Below are 12,836 nucleotides of genomic sequence, written 5' to 3'. Positions count from 1 at the left end.
TTTATTTATTTATTTATTTATTTATTTATTTATTTATTTATTTATTTTGCCCCCAGTGAGCAAAGTCCACTCTGCCCTCTCAGTCTGCCAATAGCCATGAATCATGGTTGCTCTTTTGCAATCCTAAGAGACTCGTGTCAGTCTGTACAGCTAAGAGCACACTGCTCATTCATGGAGAGCCTGCTGTATGTGCAGACACTGCACATGATGTGAATTGTGCCTTATTTAGTCCTTGTAACAAACCTTATGGTAGATGGCGGTGCTTCATTTTACAGGTGAAATAACTGAGTCTCAAAGAAGTTACCCGCCTCCCTGCACAAATGCCCAAAGACAACACAATGGCAGTCACGATTGGAAGCCTGCCCTCTGATTCTGCCACCAAGCTGTGTCCATTGGCATCCAGCCTCCTCTGCACATCATTGACTCACGTGCTAACTTGGCATATATGCTCTGGCTGTTTTTTATACCTATGGGTTTCTCACCAAGGTTGTTAATAAACATCCTGCATGCTTGCCAACACCTACCTGGTGCCTAGTCTATTCTTCTACTTCCATTTGGTGTGCGTGAAGGACCATATAGGTATCTTAGTAGAGTAGGTGCTGGTCACAGTCCCATGGGAATGAATATGCCAGCTAACATCCCTCTGATGTTCTCTTCTGATTCATTACCAGTGACTCTGATTATTCCTTCACTATGACACCCTTGGCACTTACAAGCTAAGGTTGTGCTGTATTCATTTGTTCTTGTTGAAATATGACTCCATAATTACTTCTAAACAATTTTATTTATGCATCTATTGTAGGCAGAGATCTAAATCTAGCAATTTAAGCTATTACTAGATGATGTCTATAAGGCTGTGAGCAAATTCCCGGGAGCTGGGCATGCAGTGGGGATTGGGCATCCTAGATCAACATGCATTTGTGTGTATGTCTATATAACAGAGCACCTTTTAATGAGGCCAGGGCTTTTTTCTTGTATTTATTCCCTAGTTCTCCATCCTTCCACCACCACCCGGCAACATGCATGTTGCAGTACGGCCCACAAGGAGCTAACATAATGGTGACCGACTGGTGGAGTCGATTTTCATAGTTTTTGAGAACGAAGCAGATATCCAAGCCACAGCACACTATGGGTTCATTTGCTGCCTGAGGAAATAAAACCCATTGCTTTAATTCCAGGAGGAGTTCATCTTATGTCAAATTCTAGAGTACAGCCAATACAGCTATAGCAAGAGTCTGCCATGCCACGTCGGCTCGTGATCGTTACCTCTTGGCTGTTGCCCAAATCTGAACATTATCTTGTCCCCAAGACTTTCCTTCTGTCCTGGTTAGAAAAATGTTCTAATCTAATTGTCTGCCTCTATTGCATCAACTCTTCTGGGAGATAATGGTCCCTGATGCTGTTCCACATCCTCACTTTTAGCTAACTTTGCATAATGCACATGACATTATCTCTGTCTTCTCCCATTAAGGCCTGCAAAATCATGGGCGATTGATTAAACCTGAGACTACGCTAGAAATTTCTTTTGCAATGAAGCTCTTTCAGGAGTAACATTTTTAAAAAAAAATATTCATAGGACACGTAGCAAAATAAATGAGACTGCAGACCTCCACGTTCTGCAGAAGAAATGCTCTGCTGCCACCAAAGCTTTAGCTATTCATCAGGGGCAGTGGAATTAGAATCACAGAAGTTCCAATATTGTAAGAGAGAATGAATAGAAACGATGGCTCTGTTGTTTTCTTGTAGTCGTTTTTAAAATGGTCTGTAGAATGTGCCTCTGGACAGAAAGGAATGAATGCAGAAAAGAGAAAATTTTACACATTTCTGTTAAACATCTTAGGCTTCCGGCTATAGAAAATAGGACCGCTTCTTTTGAGAGAAGGGTGTCTAGTGCATTTTCCCATCGCTTACTAATAAAACAGGATAGACAGACTGACAGGCTGCCTGAAAAGCAGCCTCACAGTGGAAGGACAGCATGATCACACATTTCAGCCTGGACACGGGAGCCAAGAGACTGTCATTTAATAAATGGATGAAGAAATCATTTTCCCTATGGCAAAAAGAGAGAAAAATATTCAGCTGCATCTCTATAACTCTATCAGGCTAAAATGAATATGTTAAGAGAATTAAGCTGCACCTACTTTATTAGTGTGACAGTGCCCTGGCTAGTTGGCTATATTAAAATGACAGACACAGTGACCCTGCTGAACTCTTCATGTTGATAGGCAGTCAGAAAATAATGGCTTTGTAGTTCTGCATCTGCTCAGATCTTTCCAGATTTGCTAAAATTACCAACGTCTTTGTCTACTTATTATGACAGCTTGTTCTCTCCTGATTTGGGTCTTTATTGGCATGTGAGCATGGCAGCATTATATTTTGGCATGCCTGTATAATACTACAGAAATCACCTTACTTCAAACTTAATTTGGTGCCTATCCTTCCTGCCTTGAAAAAGGTAGATAGCAGTATAATGCTTAAACATCAAACCTTCATTTTTTCTCTCCCTATGAACTCTAAAATCATTTTAATTGAAACAAGAAGGTTGTTGCCCTCTGTATTAGCATATGGTGTTTTTTCTCTGTATCAATCACCACATTAAGAATTTTACAATATCATCCCATTAAAGCTTTACAATAACCATGAAAGCTATTTATAATGACCTATTCCACTGATAAGAGGATGGAGGCTTCCAGAAGTTAATCTGGCATAAGGCCACTTGGCTGGGATTGGAATCCAGTCTTTTTTGACTTCGAAATATTTGTGGTTCCACCCACTCTAAGGCTGCCTTCACACAGTGTAATTTGCCTCTTAGCGACCCTGTTGAAAAGAATGTAGACGGGTGGAAAGTCTGACCGTGTTATCTTAAAATTGATAAGTTGGCTGAATACACAGGCATACAGACTGATAATCCAAATGGCAAGTGTTGTTGACCTGCTGCTGTCATGGTTCTATAGAGCCACTTACTATTTTTGACTGCACCTTAGACCTATGGGAGCAGGTGGTGTGAATGAGGGATGGGACGAAGGGGTAAAATTTCTTTCTAAAGTAGGATTATGGCTTGAACCCAGACTCACAGGTGTAATTTGCTGCCTTTCAGTTGTCCACAGGAAAACCAGTTTAAGTCAGTTCATTCCTGCTGTGTGATCTTGAAAAGTCACCTTAATTACCTTAATTATTTCCATATTCTGTTGCACCTAACATCATGCCAAACAAATAGGAAACACGCAACAAATGGTAGATTTAGATGATTCTCTTCTTGTCTACTATCTATTCTATTATCCATTTGTTATTCATACAAGTGAAAATAAGTATTACACCTTTCTTGATAATTTTCTCCCATAACCAGTTCCCCTGGTTGCTCCCATTGCTTGCTGTATTTCCCAGCTTCTAAAACCCATATTTTTTTTCCACATTTGGAAAATCCTGGAATTGCAATTCATTTTATAATTGGAGTAAAGGGAAGCATGCCAGCTCCCCAGAATAGCATCACCTGTGAAGGTGTGCTCCAAGCCACGTGTTCAAGGTATCTCTTCTTCTGATTGTCAACTCAGGTCACATACGTCTGAATTTTACTTAAATTGCAATCACTACCTATCGCTAAATATACCACATGCCCCGTTACAATAAAAAAAGTATTGTATACAAAATGGATTGTCAAGGGACTGAAAATCCAAGTAAAGACAGTAGACATAAAGAATTGCAAAGCTGGAGGAGATTGTTGTATCTTAAAGAACCAGGACTCAGATACTCTTGGTTTTGATAACATACAGAATAATGGGTGTTAACTTTTTTATTAAGTTTCTAAGATCTCTGTCAAACTAATATATTCGTGTCTCTATTCAAGAGAAAAAAAAAACTTTTTATATTTCTGCCAGATAATTCTTACTTCTTGCTTTAAAAATAAAATTGTGCATACGTCTCTTTTTAGCACATTCCCTGTTCCTCTTAGGTAACGTTGTCTCTGCTTTGCTGAGATGCTTTCTGATCCCATTTGTGGTGTACGCAGGGTATGGGGAATGGCCCCTAAACATGTGTTTCCTGAATTCCTTATTTGCTGCTGACCTTCCTCCATCCCGAAAGTGTAGCCAAGGTGGCGGCCTCAGGGTTCTGAGGAGACAACAGCACCCAATCTGCACCAAGTTCTACTCAAAACACAGGCATGCTCGTGTCATCAGAATATTGAAATGCTGACCAGGATGGAGGAGCTTTTGAAGAAAGAGTCTAAGATCGCATCCCCATCCTGAGTGAATCCACCTCCTCTCCATGTGAAGAGAGAAACTTCTGCACACTGTTAACCTAGATGTGAAATAATAATTTTCACAAGTGAAAAACCATTTCCAGGTTTTCATAGGGTCAAGTTGATAAGGTGGGAATTTCTAGTTTTTCATTCAGGAAAAATCTGGAGTAGTGGTCACAAAAGGTATGTTGTCCTCTCAGTGCCTCAGGGTGAGAGGGAGGACACCTTCATCAGAGCTGAGGGAGGGACTCCTGTGGGGACACCCATGGAGATTTCTAGATAGTATCCAGAGATCATCTGTGATTGAGCCAGCACTCGATACTAGCAGCACAGGAACCCAGACCAGTGAAGGTATGAGCAGAAGAGGCCAGCCAAGAAGTGACCACAGCCCACACACTCACACCCACCATGGTCCAGGGGCCTGCGTTGGACTGAGGAGTGTCCTGCTCTTTCCCATTCCACTTTGAAGCCCTCACACACAAAAGCAGACATTTATCCCTCCCTGCCACTGCCAGATGACAGGTGCAAAATTAGAAATGGAACCCAGGGAAGAAGGCAGGGAGGCACCTGTGAGAAGCATGAGGGAGCCCTGAGATGCCCATTTTGAACTGCAGTGTAAAAGTATAGTAATATATTAATTTGAGTGAAAGTCCCAGGAGAGACTATTTTAAACCAGGAGTGACTGAAAACAAATTTGGTTACTAAATGGAATAAACAAGTTGTCGGCTCCAGGCAGACCATAGGCCAAAGTGGAAAGCTGGTATCAGTTATGAGTAAAAGTGAGGGCAGCCTCCTTGGTGTACACCCCTGGTGGGTGGAGTTTGTCTCCCACTCCATAAATTCCCCATTCTTTATTTACTTATTTATTTTATTTATTTTTTTGAGACAAAGTCTCACTGTGTGGCCCAGGCTGGAGTGCAGTGGTGTGATATTGGCTGACTGCAACCTCAGTCTCCTGGGTTCAAGCGATTCTCTTGCCTCAGCCTCCCTGGTAGCTGGGATTACAGGCGCATACCACGATGCCCAGCTAATTTTTGTATTTTTAGTAGAGACAGAGTTTTGCCATGTTGGCCAGGCTGGTCTCGAACTCCTGACCTCAGGTGACCCACCCTCCTTGGCCTCCCAGAGTGCTAGGATTATAGGCATGAGCCACCGTGCCCAGCCAGCTCCCCATTCTTTATGATAACGTAGGGTCGTACCAAAGAAGAAGTTCAAAGAAGAGTTCCTTTACATTTGGGCTGAAACCCACTCTTGGACCTTCACCTGGTAGCTCATTAGTGTTAACCTAAGAACTCTGTTTTTCACCTGAGCAGGCCTGTTGCTCTGGTAAACTTCCCAGGACATGACTGCTCTGTCTGCCCTTCCATACCTCTAGATGCTGGCTTGGATTGTTCTTCACCCCGAATTGCCTGGTTCTAACTTTAATTCCATCTCAAATTGGATTTCCTCTCTTGCCTCTATACAGTCTTCTCTACCATCCCTCATGCTAGTAAAATTCCTCTTCCAGTTCTAAGTAGTGTTGATAGGCCCATATGGTATTCTGGGCTTTGTCCCTGAAAATCCTGAAATTCTTTGCTTCAGTCATTTGCAGTGATTCAGGTTTATGGAGCCTCTCATGTTACACATGGCTACTAGAGTGGTGCACCCATATGGGGTTCAATTTCCTAACTCCTTTCTCCCTGACTGCTAATGCTTTTCCGTCTGTTCAGGCTGGGCACTTCAGATCTCAAACACAATTTGTTAGTATCCATCTCCTTAGCTGTGGTAGAATAGTGACTTCTCCAGGGATGTTTCTGGGTTTGAGACTAACGTTCCATTTACCACATCTCAAGATCCTATTCCTGTTTTGCAGAATAATCCCTGCTGTACTGTTTTTGTTTTTGTTTTTGTTTTTTTCAAGTTACCAGGCTTTGTGCTCTTTTTCCCTGTAGTTTTTCTACTGTGTTTATCTGTTGTTTCCTACTAATCTATGCTGAGAGTCAGTTGGTCTAGTGCGCATAATTCAAATGTGGTTCGACAGCACAGGGACACAACATACATGATTAGATCATTCATGTTGAGATCAGAAAGGATGGGGAAAAAATTTGATTTGGGGCTTGGGGAGCACAGTTAAAGTTTTTCCAGGATAGCCAAGGAGGATTTATAGTAATTTTTAAAACTTGTGTCAGGCCAATAAAGTTTATGAATTACATCCCGTCACAAAACTTAGATTGAAAACTGATCCAACAATGGCTAATAGCTGGAAAGAAAATGGTTACCCTATGTTTCAAAACAAAAGTAGAGGTTCAGTTGAACTGATAAATATGAATGTGTTTATACAGACAGGTGAACATAAGTTTTCAGTTTGGGGGAAAAGGCAAAGTATACACATCCCATATATTCATGACCAGAGAATTCTATCTTTTTCATCATTCATTCATTTCATAAATAGTAGGTATAGGCATATCAACTATGTGCCAGGCACTGTGATAAGCCCTGGGGTTACAGAAATAGGAGACATGGCTTTTGGTCTCTTGTTAGGAAACAGAATAGCTTCAGGCTGTGTAGTGTAACAGTGGTCTTCTGCGCTGGTTGTGTTTGGTAGGGAAGGTGGGGGTGGAGAGGAAGTTTGGGGAAGGCTTTCTGGAAATAATGATAGCTGACTGAATATTGAAGGGTGGGGACAGGGTTTTAGAAACAAAGAACAATTGATGCAGGCATGAAAAACAAGCAACACTTATGGAACATGAGGGTATAGAAGGGAGGATGAGTGAAACAGGGCAGGTAGGATGGGCACAGATCGAGATGGGTGTTTTTGGATGTGTTAAGAGATTCAGAGTAGTTATCTGATGTCTCTAGAAGGCCATCATTAATCTTCTCTTTTTGTTGTTTTTTTTTGGTGGGGTTTATTTCAAACACTGAAAAAGTCCTTTGGGCTCTTGGGGCACTCCACACGCATGGTTCCTTTCCCCACAACTCACTACCCTTCTCCCAGCAGAAAATCTATTTCAAGGATAGTATGTTTTTTTACCTGAACAATTAACATTGTGTTCTCAGCTAACTCTGCAGAACCAGAGGAGCTGTTTGCATCTGTCTATGCAGATTGAGTTTCTTTAATCTCACACCAGGTCTCCAGCCACATGGAAACAAGGCAGTTATCTGCAAAGCTGAACTAGATCTCATCTGTAGTCGACTCCACTTCCTCCTCTCATATTTATCCCACACCAGCTTCGTGGTTAAGGAGGACCATCAGGAATGTTTTTATCAACTCCAAGCTCTAATTCATATTCCTCCAAATCTCTCACCCCACCCTCCCAACCCGACCCCCAAGATTTCATTGAGATTTCTCCCAACTGTTATTTAGAAAAAAGGTAAAACAAAAAATGTTCAAGGTCTTGGTGCTTAGCCCTAGGGGCTCCATGTGCTGGGACACTGATGGGCAGGGGCTTCTGCCTCTCTACCTCATGCCCAAGCCACCTCCTCACCCCTGGCTGCAAAAGATGGGAGGGGCAGAAGCCAACACAGGACCTGTAACTGCCCAACGGGTTCACCTTACCTTCTGCCTAGACAGAGCTGATTTATCTAGACAGGGGACTTGCAACAGAGAAAGAGTAAAATTCTCAGAGCCGGCTGTGTGGAGACAGGAGTTTTATTATTCAAATCACTTTTCCCCAAGCATTCCAGGATCAGAGATATTAAGGATAATTTGGTGGGTGGAGGAAGGCCAGTGAGTCAAGAGTGCTGATTGGTTGGTCGGAGATAAAACCAGAGGGAACTGAAGCTGTCCACTTGCACTGAGTCAGTCAGTTCCAGAGTGAGCCACAAGATCACATGAGCCAGCTTATCAATCTGAGTGGTGCCAGCTGATCCACCAAGCAAACTATCTCAAGCACTGATCTTAGGAGAAATTTAGGGAGGGTCAGAATCTTATAGCCTCAGGCTTCATGACTCCTAAACCATAATTTCTAATCTTGTGGCTAATCTGTTAGTCCTACAAAGGCATTCCAGTCCCTAGGCAAGAAGGAGGTTTGTTTTGGGAAAGGGCTGCTGTGGTCTTTGTTTGAAACTATAAACTATAAACTACGTTCTTCCCAAAGTTAGTTCAGCCTACACCCAGTAATGAACAAAGACAGCTTGGAGGTTAGAGGCAAGATGGAGTTGGTTCAGTCAGATCTCTTTCATTGTCTCAGTTACAATTTTGCAATGGCGATTTCAGACCCAGAGGTTCAGCATCTCAGGATCTGGCAGAGCCCCGGACAAGATCATTCAACTTGGCCACCCGCTGGCTTGCTGGTGATGAGTGAGGATTTTCTGGGGGCAGATCCTGTGTGGTGGGGATGTGGTCACCAGTCATCAGGTTCTTATCTGGTTGTGCACTTGGCAGCTGCTTATTCTCCTACTTGGCTTTGGCCATGTTGTAGTCTCCTGAGTCAAAGTACTTTTTCCCTTTCCGGAGTCCCTTCATAAGGAAGCTGGGCCCCTAGGCCTTTGTCCTAGGCTTGGATATTTGGCCTTTAGCTTTGGCTTCTCCACTCTCTCAGGGAGAGTACCTTCTTTCTCCTGCATTTCCTGCTTCTTCTTGCCTGTCTCCTCCACAGTGTTCTCGTTTAGTTTTTGGGACATTGTGGGACTGGGACAATAGAGTATAGGAGGTCCAGAAAGTCAATCAACTGAGAGGTGGGGAAGGGAAACGGGACATCCTGTGATGCTGCTTTGGCCCTGTCAATAGGGTTACTCCCCATCAATCATCTTAAGCAGGGGGTGGTCTAAACAAATTTTCATTCCAGATAGCTGAGGCAGAGGCAGGGAAGCTAATAGGAGACTGCCGTTGTGATCTAAGAAATGATGAAATGATGGTGAGGCTGAATCCAAGCAGTTCTCCGGAACGGAAGGACACTCAGAAGATATGTGACTGCATGGAAATGGGGGACAAGTCAGGGCAGTGCTTTGGATATGGCCCAGTTGCCAAGCTTGTGAAACTAAGTGGGTTATGTACCATTCACTGAGTTAAGAAGGAACGAATGAGTGTGGGGTGGAAGAGAATGAGGTTTTTTTTCCTGAATGTGTTTGTGTTGGGGTTTGTTATAATGAGTCTCAGGGCCTGGGGGCATCAAAGAAGGGATGATCACTTTGCTTCTGGAGCACAAGAGAGAAAAACCCAGGCTGGATATTTACATCACTGGAGGAAAAAAAAAAAGGGCCAAGGACAACATCTTGTTAGTTAACCTCTCTTGCACCTCGCCTCCTGGTCTGCAGACTGAATTGTAATGGCTCCTACCTCAAACAGTAATAGGATAAACTGAGATAACAATATGTTAGCTATGAAAAAGACACCTGTGCAATGTGCAATGACTGCTGCTTATTATTAACATTGTTATTAGTTTGTTGAAGGTGGACAAAGCACTTAGACTATATAATTTAAATTTAATTTATTTCTAAATTTATTATAAATTATTTATCATACAATTTATTTCTAAATTTAAATTTACATGGTAGTTCCTAGAGATACTTCCAGAGAGGACCCACCTTCTCGGAGGTGCCCCTGTCATCACCCACCCAAGTGGACTAAAAGCTGTTAAAGTCACCAAGCTGTTTTTTTGGTTTGTTTGTTTGTTTACATCATTGTCAGTTAGATGGCATCTTTAAAGTCAGGGCAAACTCACACAGAACTAAGGCAGTGCTATCAGGAGTAGAAATAATAACTGAAAATGTGTTATCAAGCAGTAAATGAGTTTCAGGATTCTGGGAACACATGGTTGGTATTGGTTTGACTTTAGAGAAGGTCACAGAAAAAAAGGTGCTGTGGACTCCTCAGCGATAACTGGGAGCCTGGGGTTGGGAGTGCGGGGAACATCATCTGGCCCAGAAGGGAATGTTCTGGGTCACAAGCAGTTCCTGAGGATACCTGGGGATGTCACTTTGTTCATGCTCTTCTAAAAGTCAAGGTAGATGTTGGGCTGAACTTTTAGGCTGCATTCACATGATTGGGGTAGAACAGTTTAACACATTGCCCTTTGCTCTCATTGAGTCATGTGCATTTGTTCATTCTAAGTCTCTTCTCCCTATTTCAAATTATTTCTTCCCACCTGCTTGGAACAATATCAGCATTGCATGTTGGCCTCAAATAAGTTAAGATTCCTAAGTTCCTAACTAGCCATAGCACAAAGTTTTTCAGCTTGAGTGGCCTCAAGGGTTTTCTCAGAATTCATCAATTCTTCCAGAAAACTTTGCTCAGGACATGCAGATTGCAAGAATTTGTTCTCCCCAAAATGTATTAAGAATTATTTATTTAAAAATATAAAAACTTCCTCTAAACAGTTTGAGAGTATCATTGCAGAAAATATATAAAAGGGGTACACAATTAATTTCTCTCCAGATTTAATACTATAGTGACTTATTTAAAGTCAAAAGAGAATAATCTGCATCTGGAGGAAGGTGTTGTAAATGCGAGTTCTGGTCCTTTCATGTACCTGACGTCTTTGGAATTTGTCTTTAAAATAGTGCTGTTTTGGACTCACAGCTCCGATACAGACGACTTCTACCCTCCCCTTGGATTGATTAAGTGAAAATTAGAGAAGGAAATAATATTATCCAGAAGATGCACATACCCCACCAAGCCACGCAGATTATACTTTAATGTGTAGGGGTAGTTTAGACACTTCAAGTCTATATGGATACCTCAGGCTTGAGTTGGGTTTTGTAGTGATGCCCCAAGAGCTTCATGCCATTTTTAGATACATTTGTTCAAAAACAGATCAAGAATAGATTTAGATTTGGGAGGTAAAGATAGATGTGCACTAACTGTGGGTGGGCTGTGCAGTGAGAAGGCAGTGCCGGGGCTGGTAGTGGTGGCTCAGGTGGGTGCACACTGAAGAGGGAAGGACCAAGGGATGGGGTGAGGCATTGCTGTCATCTGTCTTGAATGGAACAGTTGTTTCATTCTGAAAGTGTTTGAGAATATACTCTTTGGTGCTTTGAGTTTGGCTAATGGTGTATAGTCTTGTTATTCTGATGAAAAATGACTTCAAACTCGTTGCCATTATTGAGAAACAAGTTCTCTCCAAATAAGTTGGAGAAGACATTCTCCAAGGAAACAATCTCTTACATGCAAGATATTTGTGGACTTTTTCCATAAAATCCAGCAGTGCCCCCTTATTTGTGGTTTTTCTTTTCGCAGTTCAGTTGCTTGCAGTCAAGTTGAGTCCAAAAAATTGCATTACTACTCTTGCACTTCAGAGCCATGATGAAGTAAAATAAGGGTGACTTGAACACAAGTGCCGCGATACCATGACAGTGGCTCTGATAACCAAGACAGCCCCTGAATGACTAACAGCGCTGGTAGCGTCTAAATTGTAGATATGCTGGACACGGGGATGATTCACGTCTTAGGGAGCAGGATGGCCTGGGATTTCATCACACTACTCAGAACAGTGTGCAATTTAAAGCTTATAATATGTTTATTTCTGGAATTTCCCATTTATGTCACAAGGCGTACGTCATCCACCTCACTTCATCTCCTCACATTGGCACATCACAGGAAGAAGGGTGAGCACAGTACAGTAAGGTATTTTGAGAGAGAGGGACCACATTCACATAACTTTTCTTACAGTGTATTGTTATAATTGTTCTATTTTATTATTAATTGTTGTTTATCTCTTACTGTGCCTAATTTATGTAAATTAAATCTTATCGTAGGTATATATGTATAGGAATAAGCATGGTGTATGAAGAGTTCAGTACTATCCCTAGTTTCAGATATCCACTGGGGATCTTGGAACATACCCCTCACAGATAAGGGAACTACTGTAGTGATATCAATGTGTTAATTCTGGAAAAATATTACATTTCAGTCTTGGTGTCAAATTCTAGCAGAGAATAATTTTTAGGACTATGAGTAACCCGAAGAGAAGTTTTGGGGATGTGTGTGCATGTTTTCACATGACTTGCACCTGTCTGGAAGCAAAACTGTTCCTAATTATTTTTAAATAACTAGAAGTCAATCTAATATAAACTATATACAAAAGCCAGATTGCAATCACTAAATTTTTTACATCATAGGCATAGATAATTTTAATAAAATATATTCACCAAGTATGTCCAATTTCTCTCATGACAGTGCTAACTTATATGCTCATCAAATATTTGATAAATGAATATGTTAATGACTGTAACTTCTTTTCTGGGAATGCCTTAGCTGGAGCTCAACACATTGTTGGTGAGAAGAAAATGGATGACTGAGAGGAGGTTTGTAAAGTGGGGATGGGGAGAGGAGCTGGAAGCCATGAACAAATTCATTCTTAGAGGCACAGATCCCCCTATATGAGCCAGGACCTATGCAAGGAGCTAGATTCACAGATACGAGGACGCTATGGGCTTTGCCATTCCCAAGCTTCTTGTCCAGTAAAACCACAACTCAGAAATCTTGCTTAACTAAGTTTAGCAAATTATCTGCCTGCCTGTCTGTCTGTCTATCTATCTATCTATCTATCTATCTATCTACCTACCTACCTACCTATCAATCATCTCTTTGCCTGCCTATCTATCTATCTATCATCTATCTACTGTCTATCTCTAGATAAATATATAGATATATACACATAATGTGTAGTATTCAATAATA

At 41.6% G+C, this 12,836-nt stretch overlaps 1 protein-coding gene and 1 pseudogene across 6 annotated transcripts in view; one reads left to right on the top strand and one right to left on the bottom strand.

The window, feature by feature from the left end:
- The window catches only part of MACROD2 (mono-ADP ribosylhydrolase 2), a 2,106,139-nt gene that overhangs the window by 1,678,153 nt on the left and 415,150 nt on the right, over positions 1 to 12,836 (top strand). The window lies entirely within an intron of this gene.
- LOC111546430 lies at positions 8,479 to 8,839 on the bottom strand (annotated as a pseudogene).

Source organism: Piliocolobus tephrosceles, chromosome 20, assembly GCF_002776525.5.
Source record: "Piliocolobus tephrosceles isolate RC106 chromosome 20, ASM277652v3, whole genome shotgun sequence".
Taxonomy (NCBI): Eukaryota; Metazoa; Chordata; class Mammalia; order Primates; family Cercopithecidae; genus Piliocolobus; species Piliocolobus tephrosceles.
This window is presented reverse-complemented; position numbering and strand designations above follow the sequence as displayed.